Here is a 27,108-nt window from a genome sequence, read left to right as displayed (position 1 = left end):
CTGCAGACTGGGAATGAAATACAGCACCAGGTCCTCTGGGTGTCCAGAGGCATATCTGGGGCTTCTGGGCCTCCGTATTCATGTGAGCCGATTTTCATAATAAATCTCCTCTTCTCTCTCTCTCTTTCTCTTTCTTTCTCCCTCTCTCTACTATTTGTTCTGTTTCTCTGGAGAATCCAGACTATAGCACCGTCTAAACATCAGTTTTCTCATATGTAAAATTAGGAAGTTGTTCTGAAGTCCTTTTCATCTCTATATCCCCTCTCCTTCGATGAGAGGGAGAAAACTAGTCTTGCTTAGTGAATTGAAGCAGCTTCATCTAAGGTTTGAGAGTTTCGTAATTTCCTCAAGCACTTCAGGAGATAAAGGAACGTCTAGGAAATAGGACCAGGGTCCTCCCTCTGCTTCCAGAGCAATCCCACTCTCCATCTTCATGAATGGGGTTCTGTGTCAGAGTTCACTCAAACAGACGCTTTTGAAAACTTTTAAAAACAAACAAAAGAAACAAATGAAATTTGAAATCCATTAGAACGATAAAAATAAAGTTAGGATAATTCACTGATTATTGACTAACTGGACGCAGTGATCAAACAATAAAGATCCATGCTGTTCAGCACAGCTTTGTCCGTGTCCTTAGCTTCTCATCATTCTGATTGTATTTCTCCATGGAAGTCCACAAAGGGTGCTTTTGGCATTTTGTTTGATATAAACTTGATAGAGTTGGATAAAATGCGGAGTGAAACACTGAGTAGAGGGAAAAATCAGTGTTTTTCAACAACAATTTTCATACATATTCAGTATTTTAGGACATTTTCTTATGCAAATACTAAGAGAGGATGGCATTAATCTGATTTAAAAAAACTCATAAAATATAATAGATACTTCCAAAGATCTGAAAAGCTCTCCTGTTTATGAGGAATTAAGTACAGTGGCTCCAGAAAATATTAGAAAAAATAAAGAGGTGACTCTAGATTATTAACAGGAAGAACTTTCTAGCAATCACCACTGCTCAAAAGTTTAATGGGTTCTCACTTATAGCAGTTAGTTTATTCATCACCAGAGGCATCTGAGCATCAGACCTGCTGGGCTCTTCTACACAGAATCCCCATCACTGGGGACAGCGTAGCGTAGATAAAGGTAAAAACCGCCTCCAATTCTGCGATGCTGTGTGTTGCACATCACATATCTGGAGACCATGTGTATTGTACATATCTGGTTCACAATTTTAAGTTATTTTAACAATGAGGCACAAGCCTGATAGGCTCTGCCTCTCAGCCCCCCAAGACTTACACATGACCTTGCCCATTACAGAGGGGCTTTTATAGCATCAAAATAGCTGAAACCAAATTATACTAAGCTTTATTCTGCAAGTCTTCATCTAGCGAAGTTAATATTATCTTTTTTTTTTAAATACAGCTAGGTTTATGTTTGCTACACATTTTTTTCAAAGGTAAAGATGTATTTTTTGAGTCTATATAAACAGATGGTAAAATTTTAAAGAAAATCAGGGGGATAAGCAGCACACCACACAAGCAAGTGGTGCTTTTGACATTGGGAGAAATGCACAACCATGGAGAAGCGGAGACTCCTAAGGCACTGCTGAGGTTCTGAGTCCCAGTCTGCTTGGTACCTACATAAGTTTGTTGTATAATCTTCTTTAAACTCTCTGCATACGTGTTACATGCTTTTCTCATTATGCCACATTTCTTAATTAAATTTTAAGAATGCAGTATTCAAGTAAGATGGCCAAAACAGCAGACTCCCTAAACAAATCTAGCTGGGAATATTTCCACAATTCCAAGTGACTGGACAGTTTGCAAGCATGGTAGGTCACACAAAATCAGATTCCTTCACATACTCAAATTTCATTCTTACCTCCTGAGTCATGCCACCATGTTATGTTAAAATATTGTCCAATTTCTCTTTTAGTGACTAGCTGTATTGATGACATGCTAAAACGCAATATGGAAAGTTCCAATTTGTTGGCTAAAATCAAGAGTATAAGCAGAATCTCTCCCTTTTGATTTAATTACATGGAATATAGAGGAAAATTAAATTTTGGAGAATAAAGCAATGATTATTTATGGTTTATGTATTGAAATAGTTATAGATGGGATTAAGTCATGGCAGGTTAGAAGGACAGGTGCAAAGATGTTTTAAATCTATCATAATTCAAGAATCTTTCTATTGTGCTCAAATGTTTGGTACAGTAATCTGAAATTACTTTTATGTCAAAGTAATGAAAATGCTATAAAATTTAATTATCAAAAAAATGCAATGGATAAGAAGATAATGGAAACAAACTTTGGGAGAATATAATTGTGCCTTACGAATGTATATTTAAGACACCATCAAGAGGAGCAATTAAGTTAAGCACAATCAAACTACATTATAGGAATATATAATATGATAATTTCTTTTAAATTATTTTTATACATTATATCCAAGGATCTTAATGCATTTTTTCTATTGCCAATTAGCTCTGTAATAAAGCGAGTATTTCCCTTTGTTTCTATTATGATCTTGCTAAACTGAGTCAGAGAGGAGAAAATTATCTACCTATTTCACAGAGTGGAGCAGTGGTTACAACAGGAACATGTTACATGACTCTTCTAGACCAGTAGCATGAAGTATATACTCTGAGAGCATCCATGAGCCCCCAAAGTGATAAAGCATAAAAATCAGAAAACTGCATTGAGGTACTGATGTTAAACATCACTCAATGCACATTTAATTAAGTATCTAAGTGACTCCCTCTGGCAGAGTCACATAACTAGTACATTCCAACTCACAGCCACACAGAATTACAAATCACAGAATTACAAATCACAGCATACCGCACTCACTGTTTTCAAAAATTAAAAATTTGTAATTTCAAATGCCAAGAATTTACTGCATTTTCTCAGGTGCTAAACTGAGTTTAAAACTGTTTCCAACCCAGTCCGGTTGTGCTGCTGCTTGTGGATGCCCTTCAGCAGTTCAGAGTATCAAAGTTAACTGCTCTGTCTGCACCGAGACTCTGCCAGAGGCGGGGACTCTACCTAGAGCATCATGTGTGTTACCTTTGTTGATGTGCAAGATAATTCGGTAGGTGAGGTATTGCCATCCCTGGTTCCAGAGGCTCACAACTCTCAGTAGCTATCCAAGCCAACATGATGGTGGGTGACAGAGCAGGAAGCCAGGGGCTCAAAGGGGGAAAAAGAAAGAGACATTTTTGAACTCCAAAAGCTTGCTTTGTCATTTGAAATGTTAAATGCTAGAAGACTCAGATTGTAAAGTTTATGTCATAAAACACAATGTGAAAGGAATACATAATGAAATAAGAGTGGTTTTCCTACACCGAGAGGACATAACATTATCTAGCTGGTGGGAGAGAGACTGGAGAAATCTCAGGTTGGAGGAAAGGGAGGTAACGGCTAAAATGGGACAGCTTTCCCTTCTGCTGTGATTGAACCTCTGCAGGTTTCACAAGCGTGTCCAAGAGGTGACCAAGATCATCATCCAATGGAAAGAGGCCTCAAGATTACAACTGAGGAATCAAAATAGTGGACACAACGCAAATCACAGTATGGAGAACGTATTGCAACTAGAGCCATCCAGAGGGCGGCGCGCTGTAAGAACAGATGTGTCCAGTCCACGATGGGCATCAGGGCAGAACCATCACCCAAGCCTTGAGGCCGGGAAAGTACCCTTCTCTCTTCCCTTCCAGAGATAACCAAGGAGAGACAGAAATTAAGAGAGACAGGGAAGGAAGAGTTCTCATTGTATTCATTACTCATTCATTGCACTCATAAATGTGTAAACAGGGAGTGACTGAATTGCTACCATGGAGATTATATTTTTCTGTTTCTTAGTGGAAATGTAATAGAGAACACCTATGTCCTGAAACCATGTTTACTGACTTAAAAAAAAAAAAGGACTCATCTAAGTTTATCTCTCTCTTTCTTATCAAAATTCTTACTATTTTCTCTCATGTATTCCCTGTTGCACAACTTTATTTGCAACAACAGTTCTCCTGATTCCAGCTGTTACGTCCCCTATATTCTCTCTCCACCACCATAAATGAGCATTTACATGTATAGAAAACCACCTGCTTGCTGTCTTCTCCAGCCCTTTGTTATGGACAATACAAGTACAGGGCTCACATTTCCCTTATAAAATGGCAGATTTACAGCTTTTGAAACATTATGAAGAAATTTCTTCCTTACGTATCAAAAAGAAGCAAAGGAATATTTTTTAAGTCTCCTGCTTAAAAAAAAAAGTCAAAAAATGCCAGGCACTATTTATGGAACAGATATGTATCTATAAACAGGGATCTCTAAAACTATAAAGCTATAGATGGTGATCACTATAAGCAGTGACCTCTGTCCTTACATATTGGGGATAGGGTCCAGCATCAAGCCAAATTTAATAAAAGAGACTTTGCAAAGACAGAAATGCATAGGGCTCACATAGACACCTCAGTCGATCATCTCTAGGTGGGCATGGGTTTGTGCAGTGTTAAATCACAAAAACTCTACCTAATTTGGTGAAGCAGGTTTAAACCAAAAACATTAAACAAACAAAGATGAAGCCCAAGATATCAGGTATGTCGTAGAAAAGAGCAGACACATGAGAGGAAACCAACCAGTGGTCTGAGGGGAAATACCCGGGAGGAGAGTGGGGACAATGCCTGGCCCAGAGCCGCAGCGCTCTATCTATCAATACAGAGTCTATGGATGTGAAAGGAGTAAACTCTAGCTTTTACCCAGGTGAACCACCCAGGAGTGCAATCCCCATGTTAGACACCAGCACTGTCAGGACTGCAGAGGGAGGAGAAGGAAGACGGTGGAAAGGCAACAGAAAAGGGTGGAGAGAGCGTAAAAAGAACCAGACCTGGATCCCAGACTCAACACACTTGGGAAGAAGGAGAAGAGTTAGGAAAGATTATGTGGGAACTTGGGAAGAGAGGAATATAAACATCGAGGCAACAGTCTACAGAATAAACCTAAGAGCAGTGAGGACAGGATCCTAGACCAGGCCAGATGTATGAACAGAAGGACCAGCAAGGCCTAGACCCAGTCTCCATTCACCATTTGTCCCAACACTTGTAGAGATAACTTTCGTAATGTGAAAATGAGGTTGCCTCCTACTTGTTTTCCACTAGAAAGAGAGTGAAGTTTTTCAGGAAGGAGACTCCATGGAAAATAAAAAAGTATAACGAGAAATTCCAGCTTCAAAATCTTACCCCATTTTACCGGATAATCCTAAATCTAACTTGTAGAAAATAGCTTCATTCCATAATTAGATATAAAAAATAAAATTTTAAATATACATGGGTGAGATGATATTATTTTATGTTTCTGAGTATTTTACTAAGCTTTTCTGAGCTTTTACTAAGTGACTTTATAGGCATCACGATTTACAAACTAAATAGGATGATGTTAATCGCTGTATTTCAGAGATAAGAATGCTAAGATTTCAGGCAATTTAAGTAATTAGCCCGAGGTAAGCAGCTAGTCGTTGACAGAACTGAGACCAAACACCTTTTTCACATCCTGTAAATCCAGAACTTTCTTTCATACTGCATCCTCACTGACTTCCTACAGTACACATGTCCAGAAGTGGATGATTCCTATTTTGAAGGCAGGGAGGTATCTAGGCAAAGACTTTGTACTCCAGAAAAGAGAGATCTTTTAAAGGCAAACTCAAGGAATTCATTGGATGACACCAACACCCTTGTTTATCCAAGGGTGGTTCTAAAGATCTCCTTGGACTTTTGGATTAGCACCACAGAAAATACAGATCAACACCTGCAAAAAATAAGTCCAAGGAGATTTCCAGGGACAAAGACAAAGCTCTGACTTAAGTGGGTTTATCATCTTAAGATTAAAGGGTCTACTTGGAGGGTGTACTAGATCTTGTGGATCTACGGTGACTTAGAAAACAGTAAGCGTTAGTTTCATTTGGCCAAAGCCACTGGCTTGTTTTGGAGCTATCCAAGGTGCTCATCTCAGACCACAGCCGTCAGCTTACCAAGCCTATCTAGCAAATTTCCCGGTCCTACCTCTTATAGTGAAGCACACACACCTTTTGATTTTTGGAGAGGAGTCGGGGAGAGACTCAGAATATTTTATTTCACACTTTATTGGATTATTAAAGGTTCAACTTTCATAAAGAATACAGCATCCCTGCTTTCAGAAGCAGAAAGCGGGAACATTGATAAGACCACATAGAGACACTTAAGCAAATATTAGTCAGTGAGTGACTGTGGTTTCTACAAACTGAATATTTAAAAGCTTTAAGAGTCATATTTCAGCCAAAATGCTGTTGTGTATTTCTGTATTTTTAAGGCTTGGAATTGCCACGAGCAGAGAAACTAAGGCTGTTCTCAATATTTTTCTTTTGATTTTTTTTTTTACAACAACCTATAGTAAATGAAACACATACACACACACTACCAGAACAAAAAATTAACGCTATAATATATTCTATTCTGTTTAACGTTATTTGAAAGAGTTCTGGTTATAACTCACTAAATTGATTTCATGCCCCACTAAGGATCCTGACCCACTGTTTGGGAAAAAAGAAACTGCAAAGGGCTATTAACAACCAAGCTCCTAGGATATGAGATATCAGTCCTTCCTCTCTTATCACATCTTTCAGAAATTATATCACTGCCGAGTCCCTTTTGAAACCATACTCAATCTAATTTGGCCTCTAATAAACATCCTCCACTAAACCTAAGACCACTTCCTCTCATCCAAAGGCAGGTAATGAGATTAGAGAGAGCACAGGCTGGGGAAGAGAGCTGGGATCTGAGTCAGGGTGCCCCTGTAAAAAGAAAACCTGATAAAGACCAAAGGCACCAAACACAGCTAACCGCTGGCCTCATTTTTCTTCCTTTCTCCTTCATCTTCTCTTTTTTTCATCTCCTTTGCAACATAACAGCAAACTTTAATTACTGCCGATGTCTACGTTCATCTACTGAGAATTTTACAAATGCCCCCTACTTAAATTAAGCTTCACAATAACCATAAGGTCTGTATTATTATCTTCACTGTTATAGATGCGGAAATTTGGCTTCCAAGAAGTTAAATAACTTTCAGTGATGAAATAGACAGGATGTTCTGGAAGCTGTTAACCTAGGGTATTACTGGGCAAACAGGAATTGTTTAGAAGTCCGTTACATAATGCACAGTTCAAGACCATGAGCAGTGTGGATAGAACATTATAAACAGGCATGTATTAAGCAGGTAAACCATGATGAAGCATCCATCATTACCTAAAAAAGCTACTAGATCCTTAATCCTTGTGCTATTGCAGAATTTAATCACTGAGTGACATTATTTTAACAACTCTACATGCAAGATAAACAATCTTAATTAATCTAATGAGAAAGCTAAATGTGTCTACTAAACAACTAAGAATATGGGCAGCAAAACTATCAAGGACTAGAAATGACTCTGAGGTGATTTAATAACTAGTAAGGAATTTAAGGAATATTTAAGGTAATAGCAAAGGGATACTATATGTTTCTTTTTTTCTTTTTTTAACATTTTTTATTGATTTATAATCATTTTACAATGTTGTGTCAAATTCCAGTGTTCAGCACAATTTTTCAGTTATTCATGGACATATACACACTCATTGTCACATTTTTTTTTCTGTGAGTTATCATAACATTTTGTGTATATTTCCCTGTACTATACAGTGTAGTCTATTCTACAATTTTGAAATCCCAGTCTATCCCTTCCCACCCTCCACCCCCCTGGTAACCACAAGTCTGTATTCTCTGTCTGTGAGTCTATTTCTGTCCTTTATTTATGCTTTGTTTTTGTTTGTTTGTTTTTGTTTTTGTTTTTTAGATTCCACATATGAGCGATCTCTTATGGTATTTTTCTTTCTCTTTCTGGCTTACTTCACTTAGAATGACATTCTCCAGGAGCATCCATGTTGCTGCAAATGGCATTATGTTGTCAGTTTTTATGGCTGAGTAGTATTCCATTGTATAAATATACCACTTCTTCTTTATCCAGTCACCTGTTGATGGACATTTAGGCTGTTTCCATGTTTTGGCTGTTGTAAATAGTGCTGCTATGAACATTGGGGTGCAGGTGTCATCCTGAAGTAGATTTCCTTCTGGATACAAGCCCAGGAGTGGGATTCCTGGGTCATATGGTAAGTCTATTCCTAGTCTTTTGAGGAATCTCCATACTGTTTTCCACAGTGGCTGCACCAAACTGCATTCCCACCAGCAGTGCAGGAGGGTTCCCCTTTCTCCACAGCCTCTCCAGCATTTGTCATTTGTGGATTTTTGAATGACGGCCATTCTGACTGGTGTGAGGTGATACCTCATTGTAGTTTTGATTTGCATTTCTCTGATAATTAGTGATATTGAGCATTTTTTTCATGTGCTTTTTGATCATTTGTATGTCTTCCTTGGAGAATTGCTTGTTTAGGTCTTCTGCCCATTTTTGGATTGGGTTGTTTATTTTTTTCTTCTTGAGTCGTATGAGCTGCTTATATATTCTGGAGATCAAGCCTTTGTCGGTTTCACTTGCAAAAATTTTCTCCCATTCCGTAGGTTTTCTTCTTGTTTTATTTCTGGTTTCCTTTGCTGTGCAGAAGCTTGTAAGTTTCATTAGGTCCCATTTGTTTATTCTTGCTTTTATTTCTTCTAGGAGAAAATTTTTTAAATGTATGTCAGATAATGTTTTGCCTATGTTTTCCTCTAGGAGGTTTATTGTATCTTGTCTTATGTTTAAGTCTTTAATCCATTTTGAGTTGATTTTTGTATATGGTGTAAGGGAGTGTTCTAGCTTCATTGTTTTACATGCTGCTGTCCAGTTTTCCCAACACCATTTGCTGAAGAGACTGTCTTTATTCCAATGTATATTCTTGCCTCCTTTGTCAAAGATGAGTTGACCAAAAGTTTGTGGGTTCATTTCTGGGCTCTCTATTCTGTTCCATTGGTCCATATGTCTGTTTTGGTACCAATACCATGCTGTCTTGATGACTGTAGCTCTATAGTATTGTCTGAAGTCTGGGAGAGTTATTCCTCCAGCCTCTTTCTTTCTCTTCAGTAATGCTTTGGCAATTCTAGGTCTTTGATGGTTCCATATGAATATTATTATGATTTTTTCTAGTTCTGTGAAATATGTCCTGGGTAATTGGATAGGGATTGCATTAAATCTGTAGATTGCCTTGGGCAGTGTGACCATTTTAACAATATTGATTCTTCCAATCCAAGAGCATGGAATATCTTTCCATTTTTTAAAGTCTTCTTTAATTTCCTTCATCAATGGTTTATAGTTTTCTGTGTATAATTCTTTCACCTCCTTGGTTAGATTTATTCCCAGATATTTTATTACTTTGGGTGCTATTTTAAAGGGGATTGTTTCTTTACTTTCTTCTTCTGTTGATTTATCGTTAGTGTAAAGAAATGCAACTGATTTTTGAACGTTAATTTTGTAACCTGCTACCTTGCTGAATTCTTCAATCAGCTCTAGTAGCTTTTGTGTGGACCTTTTAGGGTTTTCTATATATAGTAACATGTCATCAGCATATAATGACACTTTTACCTCTTCTTTTCCAATTTGGATCCCTTTTATTTCTTTCTCTTGCCTGACTGCTGTGGCTAGGACTTTCCAGGACTATGTTGAATAGGAGTGGTGATAGTGGGCATCCTTGTCTTGTCCCAGATTTTAGTGGGAAGCTTTTGAGTTTTTCACCGTTGAGTACTATGCTGGCTGTAGGTTTGTCATATATAGCTTTTATTATGTTGAGATATGTTCCCTCTATACCCACTTTGGCGAGAGTTTTTATCATAAATGGGTGTTGAATTTTATCAAATGCTTTTTCTGCATCGATTGAGATGATCATGTGGTTTTTGTCCTTTCTCTTGTTGATGTGATGTATTACACTGATTGATTTGCAGTATGTTGAACCAGCCTTGTGTCCCTGGGATGAACCCCACTTGGTCATGATGTATAATCTTTTTTATGTGTTGTTGGATTCTATTTGCTAAAATTTTGGTGAGGATTTTTGCGTCTATGTTCATCAGTGATATTGGCCTATAATTCTCTTTTTTTGTAGTGTCTTTGCCTGGTTTTGGTATCAGGGTGATGGTGGCTTCATAGAATGAGTTTGGGAGTATTCCCTCCTTTTCGATCATCTGGAAGAGTTTGAGAAGGACTGGTATGAGTTCTTCTTTGTATGTTTGGTAGAATTCCCCGGTGAAGCCGTCCGGTCCTGGACTTTTATTTGTAGGGAGGTTTTTAATTGCTATTTCTATTTCCTTTCTAGTGATCGGATTGTTCAAGTGTTCAGATTCTTCTTGATTCAGTTTTGGTGGACAGTATGTTTCCAGAAACTTGTTCATCTCCTCTAGGTTATCCAGTTTGGTTCCATATAGTTTTTCATAATATTCTCGTATGATATTCTGTATTTCTATTTTGTTTGTTGTAATTTCTCCATTTTCCTTTCTTATTTTGCTAATTTGTGCTCTCTCTTTTTTCTTCTTTGTGAGTTTGGCCAGAGGTTTGTCGATTTTATTTACTTTTTCAAAAAACCAGCTTTTGGTTTGGTTGATTTTTTCTATGGTCTTGTTAATCTCTATTGTATTTAATTCCTCTCTGATCTTTATTATTTCCTTCCTTCTGCTGCTTTTTGGGGCTTTTTGTTCTTCTTTTTCTAATTCATTCAGGTGGTGGGTTAAATTGTTTATTTGAGATTGTTCTTCTTTTTTGAGGAAGGCCTGTATCGCTATAAACTTCCCTCTTAGCACTGCCTTTGCTGTGTCCCATAGGTTTTGAGTGGTTGTGCTTTCATTATCATTTGTCTCAAGGTATTTTTTAATTTCAGCTTTGATTTCCTCATTGATCCATTGTTTTTTCAATAACATATTGTTTAATCTCCATGCTTTCCTTTTTTTCTCCTTTGTTTCTCTGTTGTTGATTTCCAGTTTCATGGCATTGTGGTCAGTAAAGATGCTTGAGATAATTTCTATCTTCTTAAAATTGTTGAGGTTTCTTTTGTGCCCAAGTACATGATCGAGCCTGGAAAATGTTCCATGTGCACTTGAAAAGAATGTATATCCTATTTTTTGGGGGTGTAATGCTCTGAAAATATCCACCAAATCTAGTTTTTCTATTGTAGTATTTAATTTCTCTGTTGCCTTGTTTATTTTCTGTCTGGAAGATCTGTCTAGTGATGTTAATGCCGTGTTAAAATCTCCAACTATGATTGTATTCCCATCAATATCCCCCTTTATCTCTGTTAGTAATTCTTGTATGTACTTAGGTGCTCCTATATTGGGTGCATATATATTAACGAGTGTAATATCCTCATCTTGTATCACTCCTTTAATCATTACAAAATGTCCTTCTTTATCTTTCTTTATGGCCTTTGTTTTAAAGTCTATTTTGTCTGAAATCAGTACTGCAACACCTGCTTTTTTGGCTTTTCCATTTGCATGGAATATCCTTTCCCATCCTTTCACTCTCAATCTATATGTGTCCTTCTCAAAGCGATCTATATGTTTCTGGATCTGTAAATGGGATAATTATTTTTCTAAATAGCCAAATAATAAAATACAAAAGTAAACAGTAATCATGAGAGTTGCTATGCCAAGATAAAGCATTCAGCCCTTCTTCACGGGGAAGCAGTTTCTAGATGTAGTGAAATTTGAGAAGATCTAAAGGGTCACTGAAGTGAAAAATGAAGGGTTAGAAACAGGGTGATGAGGAGATGGTAATAGAGCTATTTTGGCAAATGAAAAGAAAGCCAGTGACTGAGAAAGTCTTCACTTTAATTCATGTGTATTGTTAAAAAGAGCCTGGTGATTTTCCATCCCCACTTTTAAAAATGCCTTAATTGCCTTAAAATAATTTACACTGGACATATGTAAAGGCCACTGAGTATTAGCACAGAACACAGATGTGGAAAGACTCTTCACCCCTAAAATTCTCGAATTAGAACATAAATGTAAGCTGAACAGAAGGAAAGTAGGTGATAAAACCTGTTCCGAGGTGAAGTTTTATTCTGGTGACAGGGGACAAAAACAGTGCAAATTCCTTTACTTTCTGGCATTTGCATTTGCTAGAATTGTTTCTGCATCACTGGAATTTCCCACACTATTGTGAATACGAGTATAATTTGTCATGTGACAGTACATTCCCTTCCTTTTAGTGATGCCTGATGAGTAAAATATTCTCAAGAAAATCGAGGTTCATCTGAACTTCAGTCCTAAAGGGTGTGCCCTGATGCTTTTCCCATAGAAAGTTCTATTACCTGTTTCTGTATATGTGATTTACTATAAAACCCTCAAAAATCAAACCAAAGCAGTACATGGGGCTGGAAAAAAAAAAAAAAAAAGAATCTATTGAGACTATAGATAAACCTACCTACTGAACTAAGGATAAAACAAATTATGTAAATGATTCATTTTTCAAGCTCTTTAACATTATTTCCACAAAAAAATGAAAATGATGACAAATTGCTTTATAATCCATGTCATCTCAGCAATTTTGTAGTTCAGGTGTTTTCTTACTCTGTCTCAGAGGAACATCTGTGATTTACCCATTGGACTGAGAAATCTGCCAAAAGTGACAACAACTCCCAATTATTGTTTAAAAAAGGTAATATTTACAAATTATTCAATTTTTATACTTTTTTCCTCATGTTTTTCTCGAGTCTTTGGTAATGTGTTTACATTGGACTCTGGTATAAATGAACCTGGTGAACACAAGCTATACGTTTAGTTACTTTAGATCAATCATGTCATTGTTTCATTCTCCTCTCCCTGAAGCACCCGGTTGGAGGTGATAAAGCTCCTTGTGAAATGCAGAGCAGACATCAGGACCCAGGCCTCCGCACCTTTCCTAGAGTTTTTGCCTTTCAGGTCTACATGGCTTAGTAAAATTTTTGAGATACTAAAAGGAAAATATTTCATACTATTCCTAAGATTCTTGATGAAAAAAATCACAGAGATCAAAGCAGAACTTAGATTTAAAAATGCTTCCATTCCACCACCCAAAGTATTGAAAAATCTCAGGTTGCAATTCCTTTTTAAGATTTTTGAAGTCATCCCACAAAATAAACTATGAAGAGAGTGAAACAATGAACAGAGATTTACCCAAATAAAGGTGTTCATTTAAGTCCTGATGTCAATCAAGTTGATAAGAGGTGATTATTAAGACAGAAAACGAGGGGCTGACTAATGTAGTGAGGAAGTCAAGACACCTAGGAGTTCATAATAAACTCATCTCTACAGATTAATAATTCTCAAGTGGTGATTATTTTTCTACTTTTTTTTCTACCTCATCTTTTTAATGTGGACGTTTATCTTCTGTGGTTCCTTAGCCAGTGATTTCCAATTACTTTCATATGAAGACAAAAATTTAAAAATCATAACATTTAGGGTGCGTTGTAAGACAGCTCCTAGGAAGCAGTGGTTATCCAGGTCTCCGAGGCCCCAGTCCCCAAGTGCAGAGGAGGCGGAGCAGATCAATAACACGTCACATGTAAGTCTGACACAGCGGCAAGCCCCCTGCCCTGCCCTTAGACCATCGCAACGAAGAAAGTCATTCTCTTCCTGATACTAATAACTGCTGAAAATAATTGTGCTTTTTCTCTGTCCAGTACCTCATGTACATGATCTCAACTCATCCTTTAACCAGACTTATGAGATTAGTAGCATGAAGCCAGAACTAGAATTCAATCACAGATCTCTAACAATGCAGCTTCTAAAACACCGTTCTCTTCTCCATCTCTTTTGAGATGGAAATTTAAATATTTTAAAATGCTGTGAGTACTGCAGTAAACAATCTGGTAAACCAATAAAGATCAGTAAACAATCTGGTAAACCAATCTTTAAATCCTGGGAAATATATTAGACTAATTAAAATCCACAGGTTAGAAATTTTTAAAAGGCCAGTGAAAAATCTATGGGTATTTTATCAGAGGAGGAAAATGTAACAAGCATTTCTCATCTCAAATTCTCTGATACTAGAATTATTATTTAAATATCTTTCTGGAAAAAGGCTTGTACGTGGCAGACATTTTTTACAGGTACAGTTATCTGAGTAGTTTCCTAAGAATGTCAATATAAATAGAAGAGAACATAAGCATCTTAGCCCTTAGCAAAACAAAAAAAATGTTTAAATAAAATACACATTATATATATATATATATACACACATGCATATTTGTAAACCTGGCTTACATATGATTTTAATAAAAAGAAAAACTCTATGTCATCAGTATTTTTCTAAACGTATTACCAAATAAGTAAGAGATTTTAGATAATTTTCAGTTCACAGTACAATTCTTTGAAATTAACCCACAAATTGGTTTTGCCTCATATTTGTATTTTATCAAGCCCATCTTTCTGATGTCGTCGTTTCTTTTCTTGGGAGTTACAGAGATAGTTATCATGCACAGAGTACACGCCAGCCTTCCGTGGTTTTAATCTCACTTTAACATCGTGTTTGTAAGTACATTTCTCTTCTTTCATCTGATCGTGTACATGCTAAGATGTCAAAACTGAGGTCTTCTGACATATCAGTCATAAGTTCTAATCAATGGTTTAAATCCGTTAACATCTAAAATCCAGTTTAAACAAGAAAATGTAAAAATCCATCACCATGATAAAATTTTGAATCTTAATGTGCAAAACTTATAGTTGGGTCCGCAGCAAAACAGACTTAAAAAAATTATACTTGGAATTGAATGTGTCTTCTCCTGAGAGGCAGGAAAGAAACAGGCATTTTATTGCAGGCTGTCCTGTAAATCCACAGTACAATTCATAGTTCAATTTAAGTACAGTTCAAGTACAGTGTTTCTTGGTCATTGAGCTTTCTCAAGGAGGCTTTTGGACTAAAATGTCTATAAACAATCAAGTTTGCTTAGCATACACGTTTCTGGAAGGCAGTCTGGCTCACGTGTTTGTGAGCGAAGCTAATTCTTGGGCTGGCTTTGCCCTCTTCACAATGCATTTCCCTAAGAAACTAGCAAGAGTTTTCCCATGTTGATGTGAGGTGGAAATTTCACTTAACTGTAAAACAACAGGAGAGGCAGCAATTGTATTGACAGTTAGTTGAGCTTCAGAGGAGCTTGAAGACAAAATCTGTGTAACTGATGGGAGATTCACCACTTTGAAGAGACTCGTAACAGGTCTCTAGGCTGTAACAGACAGCTTCTTACTACAGGCTGTCTATGCAAATTGTACACTGACTGCGGGCCCTAAGGGGAGGCTTTTTCTGTTTTCTGTCTTGGTTACTAACACAGTATAACTTGCCATGTGACTGTCCTCTTGCCAGTAATGTTAATGATGGTGATTATTAGTAATAACCCTGAGTAATGAGGTTTTCTTCCTTGTACTCAAAATAATTGCTCCACGTAAATCCACAGCGATTTTTTTGGTACGCTAAAGATTAGTAACATTAGAAACTTGGCAAATCTTACTTATAGAGACATTTTACCTAATGATCTAATCCATCAGTTCCCAGACTTTACAGTCTTGAGACTCGCTTAGTATTGAAGGAGCTCCCTCTTCATAGCAGCACTGAAAAACAGCTTAGTCACTAAACTACATTTTTAAGAGCTTTATTAAAAGGGATTTGAAGGTGTAATCTCTAGTTTAAACAAGGGAAGCCTATGAGTGTAGAATGTTGAAAATTTACTGGACGTCAGTTCCATGGACTTAGCAAGACATTAAGACGTTAATTAATCATTGATTAAACTTCAGATTCAGAAAGAAATTTTCTTATATTTTGATTTCTAAAGCAATTCAAGATTAATTTCTAACCAAGTACAAGTTTCTATTGATTAATTGTGTGAGCTGACGTAGGAGAGTATCAACAAGGAGTTAGAAATATTCACCACCCCTTTGGCTTTCTTAATCCCATCATCTCTAACGTGTCTGCCCCAGAATCTGCCATTAAAAAGAAAACGGCTGTAGGTGGAAAGTTATTCACTCACTGCCGTTGGTCTCTCCAGCCAGTTTTTCTCATTTGATGGTCCATTCTTTTCTGAGAAAGACGTAGGACCACTGATTTCAATGAAAAGGGAAAGGAAGAGTGAGGTTATGCATTTTGGCTCCCTTGTCTTTTTTATATATTGTGGCTATTTGCAAATAAGAACTAGGCTGCCCAGAGATAAGAAAGCAAGTTCATGTCCTGCAAGATTTCTTCTTCATCCAAATGGAAAGGCCGTCATTGTCATTCTCTCTAGAGCCTTGGATCAATCAGATCTTTTTGAAATAAGGACGGTAGAGAGGGTAACATTCCATGAGTTTTCTTACTCATTAAAAAGAGCCCTCCGAACAAACAAATGTGTACATGGAGATCCCATTGGTAATTCTGTAGCTGATGGATATGGAATTTCCACGTATACTTAGGTTTATTTCTAGATGTTTATGCTTATTTGCCTGTTCCTATTCCAACATGATCTCGTCTTATTTCTTGCAGCATTCAAGCAGCTCTTGGTATTCAGGAGGCTGTTATACTTAATGTTTTTTCTTTTCCCTTAAGGATGTCTTAGCCATTCACCATATGAATTTTAGACACCTCATTCAATGTCATGAAACTTCTGTCATTTTTATTAGAATTGCAGATTAATTCTGTTGGAATATCCATCTTTGGGACTTTTGTTTTCTCATTTTGAACATGGAATATATTTATTTATTTTCAATATATATTTAATTCAAAAAACATTTTGATTTGATTGATGCACTCTCATACCACTTTGTTTTCTACTTCATTCACTTCTACTCTTATTCTTTTAATACTTTTTTTAATATTTAATCTGGTGAATTTTTCTAGTTGGACAAATGAATTTCAAATTTTTTTGAATCAGTTTAAAGTTATATGATTACCTCTAAGTTTAACTTTAACTACATCTAATAAGTTTTGCTAAATGGTACTTTGAGTCACTTAATAAAAATCATTTTTATAAATTCCATTGAGATTTCCTGTAAACTCATGGGTGACATAGTCATGCATTGTCTAGCTCCCAAATATATAGGATTTTCATCCCTTTTAATTGTTATTTTCAAATCTATTTTCATTGTAATCAAGTAACTGGATTCAGTTTCTTGTTGTAGAAATCTATTTGTGTTCTTCCGTCTTCTAGACCTATAACCCACGTTATCTGCATCCACTGGCAGCAATATTTTCAGCTTCTTTAAGCAAGTCGCATCCTGCAACACCTAGCATTAAACCCAGAATCTAGCACCTGTCCTCTTTCTCCTACAGAGGCCTCTTACTTTTCATCATCCCGTGGGAGTGGTGCCTCAAAATAGCACTGTACACCAAAATAAGGAAAACCAACGGGTAAGACTTGGCTTCAACCCCATTCATTATTTTCTGTTAAGTTTCCATTTATGGTCCAGGGATGTATTTAACTTTTTCATCACCTGGTTGTGCCATTTATTATTTCTTTAAAAAAATTTCAACTATAATCACTAGGTATTTAGAGTGCAAACAGTCACATAATGCATGAATCCACTCTAGCATATTGGCTGGAAAGCCTAGACAATGTTGGTAATTGCTACATCAAGCATCTGAGTTAGGTGTTGCTATTCCACTGGATAGATGGAGAAACAGTCACAGAAGTTAAGAAGCCTGCACTCAAACTTAATTAAGCCCATAAAAATAACATGGAGTCACCCAAGAGAATATTTTCACATAAATGTTTCAAAATCTTTTAAAATTCTGAGGGTTTTTAAAAACCCTTTTTTAGAAAAAAAATTGCTTCTCAAAATGCTGAAACTCTGGCTTGGCACAGCCAGTGTACCACCAAGATTAAAAGTCTGTTTATGTCCTCCAAAAGCTTTCCCTAGGCTTGAACAAACATATGCATATATTATGCTTGTTTTTTAAATGAATTACCATTTATGTCACATGTCACAACTCATTTTTATTAATACATTGTGAATATTATTTGGTGCACATTGATCTAACTTACTTCTTTTTAATAGCTGCAATGGCATTCCATAAAAGGGATATATATATCCTATTATCAGTTTTATTGATGGATATGTGGGATTTTAGAAGGTTTTAGGAAATTATATTTATTATCATGTAATTCTTCCAATAAAATCTATATCAGCAACTCATTCCCTATGACTTGGCCCCCAAGTGCTCCCTCTTCACATTTCGTGGCTGCCTCTACTCTTCATTATGGGGCTTATCTCACCTCGTGTATCTGCCCTTGACTTAGTTGCATTCCTACGTGAAAGATCAAGTGACTGGGGGAAAAAATAATAAAACAGCACGCCTCAAAACAAATGAGTTTTCCTCAAGATATTTCGACTAGAATTGAAGAAGCTTTCTGAATTCTGATTTCTGAAAGAATTTGTTTTCAATTGTATTATGAACTATGTTTCAAGACAGGGGAGTTTTCTAGGAATGACTGGTTTCCATGGCTTGTCAAATCTGAGCATCCTAAATGTAACAGGAAAATGCTACGAGGGTTCTCTGCGTCATGCCGTCCAACTTCCCCATTTCATTTCACAAAGCACAGCAATCCGTGCTCTGGAGGCAGGGTCGGTAGAAGATTTGAACTACTGATCTAAAGAAAGGGGACATCATTTTGCTTGAACGTACAATTAAAAAAAAAATCCTTCTGAAGACTAAATGTGGTTCAACACTGATTCACTGAAAAATAAGGTCTAAGATGCAAATTTTTTGAGACCTTGACCTTCATTACTTAACACCACCATTTCCTTGAGTCCCTTTGTAAGATTCACCTACAGTACTGTTCTAGAAGCATCCACAGAAAATGATTTCAAATTTTTTAGGGTAATTTTTAGACAGCAGTATTTCACACATGGCCTACCGAACTTTTATATTAATTTGCAAACACAATGTGAGCCAGGAAACAGGAGGGAGTTAGAATAAGACGATAAATGCTAGATTCCTAACCGCACATGGGCGAAGCAGTAACGTTCATCATTAACACTGACATGAAAAAGCGCTCATGTAAAATCAGAGAGGGTATCAATATTCCTTAATTTAGCTGAGCTGTAATTATATAGTGAGAACATTGGCTCTTTTGAAGCAATGTGAAAACTGTGCTGGGCTCTCTGTCACTTGGACCAATGGATCTATTCATTCCAAGACTTGATTTCCTGTTCAGGTTAGCATGCCATTAATTGAAGGTAATTGTTGAGAGGATCCTCTGTTACAAAAGCTACAGAACTCTCAATCATTCCAGCGCAGGGCAGGATCCTGTTTCCCTAGTGTCCCTCATTTTGTTTGTCTCTTCACACAATTGTGTGATTGTGTACTGCTAAATAGTTATTTGGTGGTAATGGTGCATTTCAAATTGGTGACTCAAATAACAAGAATGGAGGAGAAAACGGGGAGCGAGTATGATCTTTGCCGAGCTATCCACCTGCAGGTTTCAACCCATTCAGTCTGGGAATGGAATCCCATAGTAATTAATTTCAAGACCTTTGGCAATGACTGAGTGAAACTGTTCTGTAAAGAAAATATTTGAAATATATTTAGAAATTACAAAACTGAAACTCTGTTTACCTGGACTTGCAGTCGCTGTCTTCCTAGGTATGCAACCTCCTGCTCACTTTTTCCTACATATTCTCTTCTTTGAATTGTGGGAGGAAGCAAAAGCTTCGACCCCCTTTTATTTCTTTTTTCAGAGAGAGAATGTGATCTTCTGGACTGGCATGTCTTTAAACTATGTCTTCCAGTTTAAAGAGAAAGGACCGGATGTTTTTCCACAGTCATGATCAATAGATACAGAAATCCTGCCTCTTTCACTGCATTCACTCCCACACGTTCTAGAGAAGCAGCAGTGGCAAATGTATGTTTCTTATGTTTGCTCTTCTTTTTAAATTACCTTGCACTTAATTATGTTCTGTGTTCGATAATTAGCTGATACTATGCAATTTGGTAAACAACATGAATTAAATATTGCCTTAACAAGCAGCCCTTGAGTACTGAAATATTTTTCATACTCTTTGGTGAAATTCTATCTCAGTTACATTGGAATTGATACCTATGATGGAAGCAACTAAAATACAGTCCTATATGTCCTGTCAATCTGTCTAGCAAATGAAATGATAGAGGACAGAACATGTTTCATTTAACCCTCCAGTATTTCAGAAATACTGATAGGAACATGAAGTCCAGGGAAAAAAAAAGAAACTTTAAAAAATTTTGGATTAGGTCTATAAATGACATGAATAAACATCCCCATGTGAGAATTAAAGGATAACTGCAAAGAAAGCTCTCCTTCATTTTCACAAAAAAGCAAGCTATGGATGTGATTTCATCAGAGGTGATTGATTCGTTATCTGTAACCAGCATCACGAAAAATGTGTCTGTCAATCAAACCCACAGCCTTCTAAACCTCAGTGTGTGCTCTAGTTAGTTCGACTTGATAGCACTTACCTGCCTGACTGACTAGTAGCATTTGCTTCACCAGCTTAAAATGTTAGGAACTATTTTGTAAAGTATCAAATAGTCAATATCCATTAATAGGTGAACATGGCACTCCATTTATTCATTTGATTTAACCTATTCCCATTTAAATCGAAATTTAAAACGTCTCTCTGTGTATTAACAAGTTGTTCTGCAAGAAGAGAATTACCCAAATGCAGAGTTTTTATTTCCTTTCCTCAGTCTGTCTGTGAAGATACTGGCAGTGAGTCGTGCATAGGAAGATTATTTGCCCTTGCACATTACACAGAGTTTCCCAAAATTTACTCATCTGCAAATGTTTTCCCCAGCTTTTCAAACAATTACCTTGGCCAGAACAATGGTGCATCTGTGTCCTGAAGTTCAGCCACGTGAAGAAGTAATACTGTTGTAAATTGCCCAGTGATGAATTTATTGACTGAAAATTAAGAAACTTAATCAAAAATATCATTAGGCTTCAAGAACAGTTGGAAAAGAGTAAATTTCTATGAAATCCAGACAGAAGTCAGGTTTTTCTCCTTGAATATATTTCCCCTCAGCAAACTCAATAATGCAAACTTAATGGCAAAGGGCTAGAGAAGATTATCCAAAACATGACTGAAAGTCAGCCTCCCATCTCTAAAGTCAGCTGTTTCACACCGTCACTCCTCAGGGCTGGGCGTTTGTGAATAAGAGTTAACTAAATGATGAGCCTCTGTTTAAAATAATTGGAGAGTCAAGGGCAAAGGATCTGCTCTTCTTAAGATGTACTTTGTGTTATTTTTTTTTATAATATAACAAAGCTGTAGAATTCTTTAAATATAAGAGTAGGTAGAGAAGTAGTGCAGGCAGAAATTACAAATGGGATGTCAGGAGTGCTGAGCCTCCATTTCTGCTCTGTTACAGAGTTACATCGGGGAAACAACAACGTTGGGGTCTGTCTCCTCCATGGCATTAAGGGGTCCGGCTAGATGATCTCTGATTCCTGGAAGTCATTCAGATGATCGTTCTGCACATTACTGGAGCAGGATAATAAACAATACCAAATTCTATAAAGGGTAAAACTACCTTTTAAATATTACAGAATAAAATAAATTATTATTCATTAAATATTTTGTTCACCTGTTCTTTACAAAGAAGGCAGCTAGTTGAAAATATTCTTCCCTTTAAATATACCTGCTAATAACCTGATTTATTGTATACATGGCCTAAATTTTATTTATAAACTTTGGTTTCTAAAATGAGAGTGAGAGTCAGAGACAGAGACAGAGACAGAGAGCTTTAGGGAGGAGAAATCCAGGACGTTGGCCCTCTGTAAGTATCGCTATTTTATATAAGTTCAGGATGAATTTATAACATAGACTGTGAGAAACACATAAAAAGACTGATCATTTCTGTAGGAAAGGCAATTTTTGTGATTCATCTTCCTTTTAGGACAGAAATTTTCTGCTACAACTACTGCTAAGACCATCAGGTTAAAGAAGAACAAAAATGACTTCAGTGCAATTTTTCAAATTGCTTTAAGGAGATAGCAGTATTTCATCATTTGAAAGCAATTTTTTTCTGAATTAGGTGATGACATAAATGTAATTTTGCTGTAAAATGCTACATGCTATTTATGTTACTGGAAAATATACGGGGGTCTCCATTAATCAGCGTTACCAGTCAGGTCCTAGTCAAAGAGCTCCCTAGGTGGTCCACCGGCTTCTACCAACAGGTAAACTAACCCAGGAGTCCATTTTTAAAGGGAATGTTTAGACAAAGGGGTCTTTAGGTAATTGTTTTTAAATAGGAATCAAATTCATCCCTGAGAATGTGGTATATCTTTGTCATAATTCAAGGAAAGGCCAACTGTCGGCCAGGTATGAAATACAGGATTAGAGAATCCATCATTCAATTCTCTGATTTGATCATTCCTAGCTTTGTCTCTTTCATTCCTGCATCTACAGTTGATAAAGGAGAGCTGGACTTGCATGTAAACATCATCCCTGCCTTCAGCCACCCCACTGTCACTGGTTCATTAATGGAATTCACTTAAAGTGACAAGGCCTTTTCCACCCTAAGCAGACATCACTAAATGAGATTTTTTTTTTTTTCCCAAGCAATGCAACCTACATGTACAAAAGAGCATGGTATATTTAGGCCACTGACCAAAGCAATCATTTTACCCATTTTCAATGAGCCATTTAGAATTAATCCAAACAAACCCTGGAAAAGTTATGGAAAAATAAAAATTGCACCTCAGGTATTTCTGAAATCTTACAGTTCAAGAAGTGGTTCATATTTAAGAATATTATGCATAATACCCCAAAATAACAAATCAGTATGTTTCTCCCAAACTCTAAACGAAACTAAATTAGAATTTTGAATACCTTTATCCAAAACAAATGGTGGCAACTAGTACCTTTCAGAAATGTTTACAACTGGCCTTCCTTTTGGATTCTTTAGTGATTGATTTGAGATTCAGCAGTAGGTAAACATTGTGCTATTAGCAGCCTGGTCTGCATTCAGACATTCACCAGCCTCTGCACAGCTCAGGGGATAGAGCACCTTTAAAAGTTAACTGGAAACTTCATTAGCTAAAGAAATAACTAACTCAAAAGCATTTGGTGGTGAGAGCCAGGGTCGATGAAATAGGGTCTTCCAAGGAGATACATGAACATGGTTGATAACTAGGAAGAATGTTTCCAGAAATTCCTTGAGATAAAACATGCTCGTAGCAAGGTGACTATCAACCAGTTGCTAAATAATAAGTCCTTACTAACAAGGTAGAAATTAAAAGTAGTTTTATTATTTAATTGCTTCACTGGTAGAACACTATGATCATAATGAACATATGATGAGTTAAGTTAGGTCTCTGCAACTGGATTTACACTGGTTGAAACATGCCCTTTCCCCCCAACCCTGTAGCAGAATAATCAGTATCACAGTTATCTTCATAGCACTTCCTACACACATCACGTTTCTGTAGCATTTGATAGCTTATTTTCTTTAATCTTCATAATACTGCTGGGAGCAGCAAGGTCCGGTGGGAAAAGAAGAAAAGCAGCATCAAAACTCCTAAGAGACTGGCTTGAATCTGTCTTATCTTGGTCAATTTGGGGACATTACTTAATCTTTGTAAACCTCTTTATCCCCAAATTTAAACTGTAACTAAATAAAATTTACCTTGGAGAGTTGCTATGGCCATCGGTGTCAGGAAATAGAAATTGTTTCTGTTCATTTGTTTTTACTGAAGTACCGTCAGTTACAATGTGTCAATTTCCGGTGTACAGTACCATGTCCCAGTCATGCATATATAAGCATATATTCATTTTCATACTTTTTTGGAAACAGAAATTGTAATTGTTCACATTGAATGGATGAAGAAGTGTAAATGTAGAGAAGTGAGGTGACTTGGATAAAATCACGCAACTAAATGTCAGGACCAGGGCAAGAACGCAGAAATGCCAGAATCCAAGAATTCCACCCTTTTCATGTTGACTTCAGTTTTCAGTATAGCTCTCAGATTCGAGCTCAAATGAATACCTCTGCCCTGAAAACCTTGAGAGTGATGGTTACCCTTTCAGCCTCATAACAACTTCTCATGTTCCTTAATTCCGGTAGTACTGTCTGTGTACCATATAAGGGACCTGTCATCACAGTATATTATAAATGACAGGAGAATTAATATGTAAACAGACAGGTGGGTGGATGAACAGATATACAGACAGACAATATGAAGGAGATTTACTTTACTTAAATGTGCAGCTCAGGACAAAGAAAGACAAAGACAAGGAATCATACTTATGTTCGTAATGCACATGCTTGATATCTATATGATGCGTTGACAAAACTTTTCTACCATATTAAGTTAAAATTGGATTTTACATACATTTTTTTATAGATGAGAATGATATAGTCAACAAGTGGTATAAAATGTCTATTCAATATTGCCAAAGAAATAAAAATTGTAGTGAATCTCACCATCAATTCTAATGACTCAGAATCCCAACAGTCAGGGTTTTCCACCCAGTGGCTGATGTATCTTTCCATAATAATCCGCAGCCCACAGGATGAATAATTGCCTCTGAAAAGAAAAGCACTTACACTCATGATGAACCTTTTACTGTCATGTCCTTGGAATGATTTAAATTCTTGAAGTCCAGAAACTGTTATTAACCCAAGGCATGTTGTTCAGGCTGAACATCCTGTGAAACTCGCCTGAATATTTTAGGCTGGATTACAGCAACGGCAGCTGCTCCTGGTTCCCGCACAGTTCAGTACCTGGCCTCATCCAAAGTTGTTTCTTTACATAAATGGACATTGAAGCGAGCTTAATAGGCATTTGGTCCACATGTAAACCATCCCAAGGCAATTTGAGACATAATTAGGCAGCGTTTTCGCACAGTTATTCCTAACTCCTCCCGCCACCTTATCACTGGAGCCAAGGAATTATACCCTGGGCCTAACAAAAGATTATTTTTCATTTTGTGTTTGCCATAGTCTAAGTTCTGCTTAAATATCCAAAACAGGTAATTAGCCTTCTCCTCATGATAATGACTTAAAAAAAAGATAATTATTAAAATAACCTTAAGCAAGTTTATTTTTGACAAGTCAGATGTTGTTCAGCATCCAATATGCATAATTTCCCCCAGTTTTTTTTTTATTGAGTTGCCACATATCTACCTACAACCTGTTCACACACTCTTGCAATCATTTCTAAGCTGACAAGAACTTTCTGAAGCTAGACAGTGCCCCAGTTCAACACGTGGGACCCAGGTTGAACCTAATCAGAGAGGATGGAGTTTATCCTGTTTGCTAGTTTAGATTCTTGTTGTTCTTGTTTTGCATAAATGCTGTTTTCTTAGTATACTAAGAAAGTATACACATTTCCATTTTGAAAAACAAAATTCCTCCAACCCATCCCTCATGAGTCTTCTACAGGTTAATGGAATGTATGTTGTCATGCTAATGAAAAACGTGTTTAGTTTATTCCTCCAGTTCTAACAGTGGAAATGCCCCAAATCTACTCTCATCAAAGTGCACTTACTATGGGATGTGTGCAGTAGAGATATATCTGAAATTAGTATCCCCAGTACCTTACAGGGAACTTTTCAAATGACAAACAGCGACTCAACCTCAACCGTGCTTCATTCCAACCTGAACCAGAGGATTTAACCAATTTATCAGAACTCATTTAGTCTGAACGTATCCTCAGTGCTCAGCACAATGACTGCAAGTGGACAAATAGTTGTCTAAAGAGTGGGTGGATGGAGAGATGATTTGGGGATTGATAGGCAAATTACACAGAACGTGGTATGATTCTCATTTTATATTGTTAAACCTGAGCACTGTTAGAGTCATCCATAAGGATCTGAACCACAAATCCAAAACTCACCCTTATTCAAGCAAAGCAAAAGGTTTACAAGTTTTAGTGGTTTTACAAAGTCTGGAATTTAATGCTATTTTTTAAATAAAATTTTAAAACCGATTTATAAAATGCATACAATTTAGATACAACTGTACACGACTTCAGGTATCTAGCCTCTAACTTGTTATGTGATGTGAAGCCAGGATAAAAAATCCCCTGGTATGTGGAGGGATATTAGTTTTCACAAAGAATGCTTATTTACTCTATTTTTTTTTCCTTTTTATTCTATCACATCCAAAAGGTGCTAAATAACTATCTTTTTTCTACAAAACATAGAGGGTTTTTTTTTTTTTTTTTTTTTTTTGCCTTGTAGGTAACTTTCCACAGCTCACTTATTCCAATATTTGGTTCAGATTCAGGGGTCTCATTATTATTCCCACAGTATGATCATCTCACACTCATTTCTGTGTCTTTGCTCCTGTCAAACCTCCTAACACAGAATACGCTGTCCGTTCACAGGCCTCCTGGGTCACTGCCCTACTTCATCCCTTAGCGCGTCGTCTAATTTCTCATAGTGTCTTTGTGATTGTTTCATGTGTTTTCCTATCTCTCCAACCATATCATAAGAGTTTGAGGGTAAGAAACCCTGTCTTTTGCTTCTTCCATGTTATTCAGAGGGTCTACCACATGCTAAACGTGTAACATATGCCCAATAAACCACGCGTTTCTCGACTTAGGAGGGAAGTCCACAAGAACAACAGCTTGTCTATGACTTACTTCTAAGGGTACCCAGCACAGCAGCCTGTTTTATTTCGAAACAGTGCTAGAGAAAACCACACAAATCCAGAACGCACGTGATTTTATATCTTCTGTTTAAACTGCATTCGGAAGAAGAGAGAAGAAATGCTGGAGCTTCCTTATTTAAAAAAATAAAAATGTGGGAGCAATGTTTGCTTCAGACTTTCCAGACTGCCTGCTTGTGCTGAAGGCCATTCTCCGCCCAGCTGTTTAAAACAAGGCCTTTTAGATTCTTGTTGGTGACAAGTCTAAACACAGCAAGTAGAAGAAAAAACTTTGTAATTCGTATTAATGAATCAATTAATATGTGTAGGATGGATACAGGCCCTACTTTACAAGGAGCTGCTTGTCCCGTCCAGAACCCTATCAGCCTCTTAGCATCTATCACAAGTGCACAGGGAAAGCAGCGACAGGGACCTTCTAGACCGGAAGTCAGTTCCGACCGCAGTGTTTCACCGCTGTTTCGTTTATTTTGTATTCGTTGATGCTCATGTGCTTTCACGACTGCATTTCATCAGAGACGGTCTTGCTGGAAGAGCAATGCACCAGCGT

General features: G+C 36.9%; 1 long non-coding RNA gene across 1 annotated transcript in view; it reads left to right on the top strand.

The window, feature by feature from the left end:
- The window catches only part of LOC116661511, a 30,323-nt gene extending 25,134 nt beyond the window's left edge, over positions 1–5,189 (top strand). The window contains exon 4 of the long non-coding RNA XR_004317394.1: positions 3,463–5,189. This is a non-coding gene — a long non-coding RNA (uncharacterized LOC116661511). The remainder of the gene's footprint in view (positions 1–3,462) is intronic.
- The last annotated feature ends 21,919 nt before the right edge of the window (positions 5,190–27,108 follow it).

Source organism: Camelus ferus, chromosome 35 (genome assembly GCF_009834535.1).
Source record: "Camelus ferus isolate YT-003-E chromosome 35, BCGSAC_Cfer_1.0, whole genome shotgun sequence".
In the NCBI taxonomy this organism is placed as follows: domain Eukaryota; kingdom Metazoa; phylum Chordata; class Mammalia; order Artiodactyla; family Camelidae; genus Camelus; species Camelus ferus.
The sequence above is the reverse complement of the archived record's forward strand: the minus strand, read 5'-3'. Positions and strand labels throughout refer to the sequence as shown.